At 48.7% G+C, this 6,908-nt stretch overlaps 1 pseudogene; it reads right to left on the minus strand.

Annotated features, from left to right (window-relative positions):
- Positions 1-5,060: 5,060 nt before the first annotated feature.
- Positions 5,061-5,524, minus strand: LOC129083349 (ubiquitin-40S ribosomal protein S27a-like; annotated as a pseudogene).
- Between the last annotated feature and the right edge of the window lie 1,384 nt (positions 5,525-6,908).

A 6,908-nucleotide genomic window follows, 5' to 3' on the forward strand; every position in this document is an offset into this window, starting at 1 on the left:
TGACTGCTCAAGGGACCCCACATAAGAGGGACCATGTTCTTCTGAGCATAATGTCCTCCAGTTCATCCATGCTGTAACCTGTGTTGGAGTTTCCTTCCTTTTTACAGCTGAATAATATTCCACCGTTTGGATGGGTCTCATTGTGTCTGTCTGTTCTGCTGTTGATGGACACTTGGGTTGTCTCTACCTGTGGCTATAGCGATGGGATTCCTGCTGCAGCGAACATTGTGTACAAATTCTTATGTGGACGTGAGTTTGCGTGCTACCTGCTTGCCTCCGGGAGTAGAGGTGCCGCACCACGTGGCGATTCTATGTTTAACTTTCCAAGGAGCCCCTTCTGTGCAATGTGGGTGATCTTCCCTTGGGATATAGAGAGGCCGCACCTCATGGTGCCTGTTTCCTGCTGCCCACGACATGTGCTGCAGGAGGTGGCGGCGCTCAGACTGCAATTCCAGGCAGAGCGTCTGCAGGGAGGACCACAGGCAGAATTGCGCATTTGTGCACAATTCTTGGGGTTCATGTCATCTACCTGTAGATTATAAAAGTATTCATGGACTCTGTCAGAAGATGACTGTGGAATAATAAAATATATATGTTTGGTCCCTGTCCCAGTTCCCAGCATCCACTCCCAAAACCCTGGGCATCGCAGGGTGACGAGCGTGTCCTGTGTGCCAGTGAGAGGGAGGGGGGCAGGGGCTCCTAGGCTTCAGCATGGGGCTGAGGGCCAGAAAGACCAAGGTGTGGTTGGAGGGTTGGAATTTTCAACCCCACCCTTGACCCCGCAAACTCCAAGAGGGACTAGAGACTGAGCTAAAATCACCAATGACCAATGACTTAATCAGCCTGTGAAATGGAGCCTCGATAAAAACCCTAAATAAAGGGGCTTGGGGAGCTTTTGGACGGGTAGATACGTGGGGTGCTGGGAGGGCCGTGCTCCCGGAGAGGACACGGAAGCTCCACGCCCTCCCCACGCCTTCCCTGTGCATCCTGTCGGCTGTTCCTGAGTCATATCCTTTATAATAGATCAGTAAACGTAAATAAAGGGTTCCCCTGAGTTCTGTGAGCCCTTCTAGCACATTATGGAACCCGAGGAGGGGTCGTGGGAAACCCATATTACAGCTGGTCAGTCAGAAGCACAGGCGACAACCTGGACTTGTGACAGGGACCTGAGGTGGGGACGGTCTTGACTCAGCCATCAGCTTGTGGGGTCTGGTTAATGCTGGGCAATTAGTATCAGAACTGAGTTAAATACCAGGACACCCAGTTGGTATCTAGAGAGCTGGGAATTGGTTGGTGTCCAGAGAAAATCCATACATTTGGCATCAGAAGTGCTGTGAGTACTATCAGTTCACTGCCTTCCTTTTTCTGATTTAGTGAGGTTCTGGGCGGGGAGGAGATGAAGGCTTGGAGCCCTGAATATAAGTCAGGCAGAGGAATTTGGGCCGATGTGTGGAGTAACACCCGAAGCCTGGCCTTTGTAAATGGGCCCTCAGAGTATCCACTGTGGGGTGTGTTTCTCTCGGCTGAGGTAGGACAACGTGAGGCCCTTTTATTAGGAAGAATTTTAGCGGGAAGGAGAATTTTGTTTTGTTGCCTGTGGTCCAACTTGTGCTCTGTCTGTGGCCTTCAGGCCTGACCCCATCTGGAGGCTGAGGCCCCAGGAACCAACGCCTGGGCTCCAAGCTGCTGCTGACTCAGCGCATTTCAGATAAGCAGGAAGTTCCTGAGAGGAAAGCCACAAGCTTTATTTTTATTTAATTCCAGCCATTCTGTGGTTTTTGGAGATGGTCTTTAAAGATTTGTTTTTGATTTTTATCTCAAAGAGAATGCAGAAAAGTCTACGGGTCGGGCTCCAGAGAAAATACAGACAAAGAAGAGAAGAAGTAAGTTTGATCACACCAGGCAGCTGTGTGGGGCCAGGCAACAGGATGAGCCCGGGGGGCTGGGGGCTCATTCCCTCAGGAGGAGCTGAGCTTGGCCTGCCCCCAGCCCGCCCTAGAGGCCAGGACCTTGCTTCCAGAATCCCAACCTGGGCCAACGCAGGGACAGTCCCCATGGGCAGTCAGGCTATGCTGGTGGTCAGGTGTTAGGGGTGGATCCTTCTGTGGGCACAGTGGGCCATGAAAGCACTGAGTCCTTGTCCCTGCTCTGGCCACAGTGAGGCGATGGTGTCTCGGGGGTGCTGTTCAATACCACGGAGAATCCGCTAGAGTATAGAGAAATAGCTTCCTAGAAAACACTGTGAGAAGTGCTCGTTTTGGCCAAGATGGGTGGCTGGGGAGAGAGGGAGGGCATTCTGGGCAAGAGAGCTGACAATTCCAGCCCAGACGGCAGCTCTGGCAGCACCGCCTGGCCCCCAGTTCTCTCTCCCCTGGGAGAGGGTTGCTTACCCTGATCGCAGATAAGCATTGAACCTGCCATGACCATCCAACCATTGATTATCTGCGGAGACTAGTCATTGGGGTCTTTTCTCTGGGTCAGGACACCTGCCTGGATTCTGAGATGAGTCTCTATGCTGGGGGCAGGGGGTAGGAGCGGGCAGGGGCGGGGGGAGCGTCGCTGAATTCTTGGGAGAAAGCAAAGTCAATGTAGAAGTTAATCTGTGCCGTGGGTCCTTTGGGGAAGGAGAGAAGCCATGGCAAGTCAGCACTCCCCAAGCCCCCGAGTGGGCACTTGGGCACGCCTGCGACGTGTTGTGGGCTCCGGCAGAACAGGCCAATTGTGTGAGCCTCTCCCCCCTCCCCCTGGACCGGCTCCCACGGATGTCGACTTGCAGACAGTCAGCTTCCTAAGAGTGGGAGCCCCAGTGGGTCTGTATAACGTTGCCTCAGGATGGGCGGTTCATCTTGGTGCGCCTGAGCAGGATCACTGCCTGGCACGTCCCGTCGGGAGGGTACAATTTGCACGCGGCTTGTGACTGGCAGGTTCACTTTGATCACTCCATCAGCATGGTGTCCACTGGGCTTCTTTTCCCCTTGGTAACCTTGAAACTCTGCAAATGTCCTGTCCCTCATCAAACTTGCCATTCATTCACTTCATTTCCCATTTTATTTGAATGCTCCAGCCTCCGGGGCCTTGGCAAGTGGGAGCTCCTTGTTCCTTGGCTGGTGGGGCTTTCCTTGCTCTCTGGGACTGAAGGCTGTCAGGCTGTACGCCTCTCATCTCTGTTCAGCACTGGAACCTGACACTTCTTCAGAGCCCAGTGTCTTTAGTGAATGAAACTTTTGGGGTGTCACTGCTTTTAGACCCTCTTGATGGACAGAGCTAAGGAATATGTGACTATGCGCACCCTCATTTGTATATGTTCTTTTTTTCTTATGTATTTTATTGATTGTGCTATTACAGTTGTCCCATTTTTTTCTCTCTTTTATTCCTCTTTGCCCTGCACCCCCTCTACCAGCATCCCCCCCGCCTTAGTTCACGAACATGGGTCGTACATATAAGTTCTTTGGCTTCTCCATTTCCTATACTATTCTTAACCTCCCCCTGGCTATTTTGTACCTGCTATTTATGCTTCTTATCCCCTGTACCTTTTCCCCCATTCTTCCCTCTCCACCTCCCCTCTGATCTCCATTTCTGTGATTCTGTTCCTGTTCTAGTTGTATGCTCAGTTGTTTGTTTGTTTTTAGGTTCAGTTGTTGATAGTTGTGGGTTTCTTGTCATTTTATTGTTCATAATTTTCAGTCTTCTTTTTCTTAGATAAGTCTCTTTAACATTTCATATAAGAAGGGTTTGGTGATGCTGAACTCCTTTAACTCGACCTTATCTGGGAAACATTTTATCTGCCCTTCCATTCTAAATGATAGCTTTGCTGGATAGAGAAATCTTGGGTGTAGGTCCTTGCCTTTCATGACTTGGAATACTCTTTCCAGCCTGTAAGGTTTCTTTTGAGAAATCAGCTGACAGTCTTATGGGAACTCCTTTGTAGGTAACTGTCTCCTTTTCTCTTGCTGCTTTTAAGATTCTCTCCTTATCTTTACTCTTGGGTAATGTAATTATGATGTGCCTTGGTGTGTGCTTTCTTGGGTCCAACTTCTTTGGGACTCTCTGAGCTTTCTCGATCTCCTGGAAGTCTATTTCCTTGGCCAGATTGGGGAAGTTCTCCCTCATTATTTTTTCAAATAAGTTTTCAATTTCTTGATCTTCCTCTTCTCCTTCTGGCAACCCTATGATTCAGATATTGGGACATTTCAAGTTGTCCCAGAGGTTCCTAAGCCTCTCCTCATTTTTTTGAATTCTTGTTTCTTCATTCTGTTCCAGTTGAGTGTTTGTCTATTCCTGCTTTTCCAAATCATTGATGTGAGTCCTGGTTTCCTTCCTTTTACTGTTGGTTCCCTATATATTTTTCTTTATTTTGCTTTGCATAGCCTTTGCCTTTTCCTCCATTTTGCAAACATACTCAACCATTTCTGTGAGCATCCTGATTACCAGTGTTTTGAACTGTGCATCTGATAGGTTGGCTAGGAGAAATTCTTTTCTCCTAGATGTTCCAAATGTTGGCATTTCAGCATGTCTGCTCTGTCCCTTCAGAGGTTAGGGGCAGAATGGTGCTCCTTGTCCTAAATACTTCAGGGCATGTTTCCTAAAAACAGGGAGTTCTTCTAAAACCAAAGTGCAATGGTCAAAACTGGATGTTAACATGGATTCAGTTCTATATAGTCTCTAATCTACGATTCATCTTCAAATTTCTCTATTTGTTCCAACTACGACTTCAGCTTTATTCCCAAGTATTTTATCTTCTGATTTCTACTGCTGATGAAGGTTTCTCTACCATTCCATCCCCCCACTACTTATTTTGTGTGGATATCAATGCTCTTGATTTCTATGTGTTAATTTTGTACATTTTTCATTTATTGTTTGAGTCTCTTTCCCTCCATTGACCCTCTAGGTTACACTTGCCATCTAATAGAGCAGTCCTGTGTGGCTATTTAAGTTTATGTGCACACAAAATAAAAGGAAATGAATCCAAACACTTGGTTCCTTAGCCACATTAACCCCATTTTTGTTTTCTAAAATGTATTTGTTTTGTTAGTTCATGTCTTTTATTAACCCAAATATAATTACTTGTCTTCCAGTTTGTTGAAGCACTAGGGCAGCATTTGCCACAATAATGTCTGTCAAAGTGGCCATAGAAACTCCAGCAGCACATTCATCTGAAGGGCACGCCCAACGAAGGCAACTCATTTTGCCATTCACATCCTCTTTGTAGTATTTCAGGACTGCCAGCCTAACCTTCTTTCCCTTATGCTTATTCTTCTGGGGAGTGGTGTAAGACTTCCTCCTTTTCTTAGCACCACCGCAAAGTCTCAGCGCAAGATGAAGAGCGGACTCCTTTTGAATGTTGTAGTCAGACAAAGTACGCCCATCTGCCGGTGGCTTGCCAGCAAAGATCAGTCTTTGCTGATCAGGAGGAATTCTTTCCTTATCCTGGACCTTGCTTGGCTTTTCCATTTTCTGTTGTATCCCAGGGCTCAACCTCAAGAGCAATGGTCTTCCCCATCAAGGCTGTCACGAACATCTGCATCTTGGCGGCGATTTCACCACAGATGGCGGACCGGAAAAGCACATAAACCCCATTTTTAACGCTCAGCAGCTGCATGTGACTGGCGGGGCCTGTATTGGGCATGGAGGATATGGGATGTTTGCATCATCATAAGTTTAGCAGGACAGCATTCTTCTAGGGGTTCCAGGTATAGCATCGTAGCCTCTGCAAATAGAGACAGTTTCACTTCTTTTCCAGTCTTATAATCCTGACTGATTCCTCTTGCCTGATTCAGAGGCTGTTGCCTCTGGTACAGTGAGGGGTGGCAGGGGAAACAGCAGGTGGCCTTGCCTTATTCTCGACCCTAGGAGAAGTGACAACAGCGTTTCCTTATTCAGTGAGGTGATGGGTTTAGGAAAAGGTATATGTATTTTGTTATTTTGAGAAAATATCTATCAATTCCTGTTTTCCTCACTTTTTATATTTTTTTCAAAAATGGACATTAGACTTTTGTCAAAGGCTTTTTATGCAATCATGGAGAGAAACCATATGATTTTCCTCCTTTGCTGAATTTTATTAACGGACTTCCCAATAGCAAAGCAAACTTAGAATCTTGTTTATGGTGTACTGTTTTCCTCTTATAGGGAGAGGTTTTGCTAGGAGCCCAGAGGACTGTGGTCAGGTGTACGTGTATGTGGGGTGGGGAGAGAGGCTGTGTAGGGTAGATGTGTGGGGTGGGAGGACACAGGTGGAGGACTTGCAGATGAGCCTTCCCAGCTCTGAGAGGGTTGGTGCTGCTTCTGGGCACCAAGAGCGACCAGGGCTTGGGAGTGCCCCTGAGCTGGGTGGGCACCAGGGGGCGCTGCAGCCCGCAGGTTGGGTGGGGCCTGGGCTGCAACTAGTAGGGGCACATCCTTCCTCCTCTGGAACCCCATCCCATACCCCTTCCCAGCCTGTCATCTCGCCACCCCAACCAGCGCCTGTGCCAGGTGTTCCCCAGGTGGGGTCAGCACAGTCCTGGCTGCAGCGTCCCCTAGTTGTTGGAGGTGAGAGGTTCACACAGGGAACACCTGCACAGCGTCGTGAGGTTGCTGGCTTGTTTCATACCTGGTTATGCACGCCTGTGGGTTTCTGCAGGCATTTATTTCCAAGCAGCAGGAACTGAGGTTTTCTGACCTGCTTCAGTGTCTCCTGAATCGAGGAGAAACTGGATGGACACATGCACGAATTCAAGGAACTCCGTGCTTACAGACGTAGGGGAGGTCTCACCCGAAAGATGACACACTGAGTGAGGGGTCCTTGGGCAAGGTCAGCGTGAGCAGGGAGCTTCAGGCAGAGGCGTGAGGCGGAATGAGGCAAGTGTTGTTGGGGCCCCACAAGGAGGTGGAGGGATGAGGTGGGGCAAGGCTGGCCTCCCTCTAAATGG

This window comes from Pteronotus mesoamericanus, unplaced genomic scaffold, assembly GCF_021234165.1.
Source record: "Pteronotus mesoamericanus isolate MK-2021 breed Mesoamerican mustached bat unplaced genomic scaffold, CSHL_Meso_final scaffold_167, whole genome shotgun sequence".
Taxonomy (NCBI): Eukaryota; Metazoa; Chordata; class Mammalia; order Chiroptera; family Mormoopidae; genus Pteronotus; species Pteronotus mesoamericanus.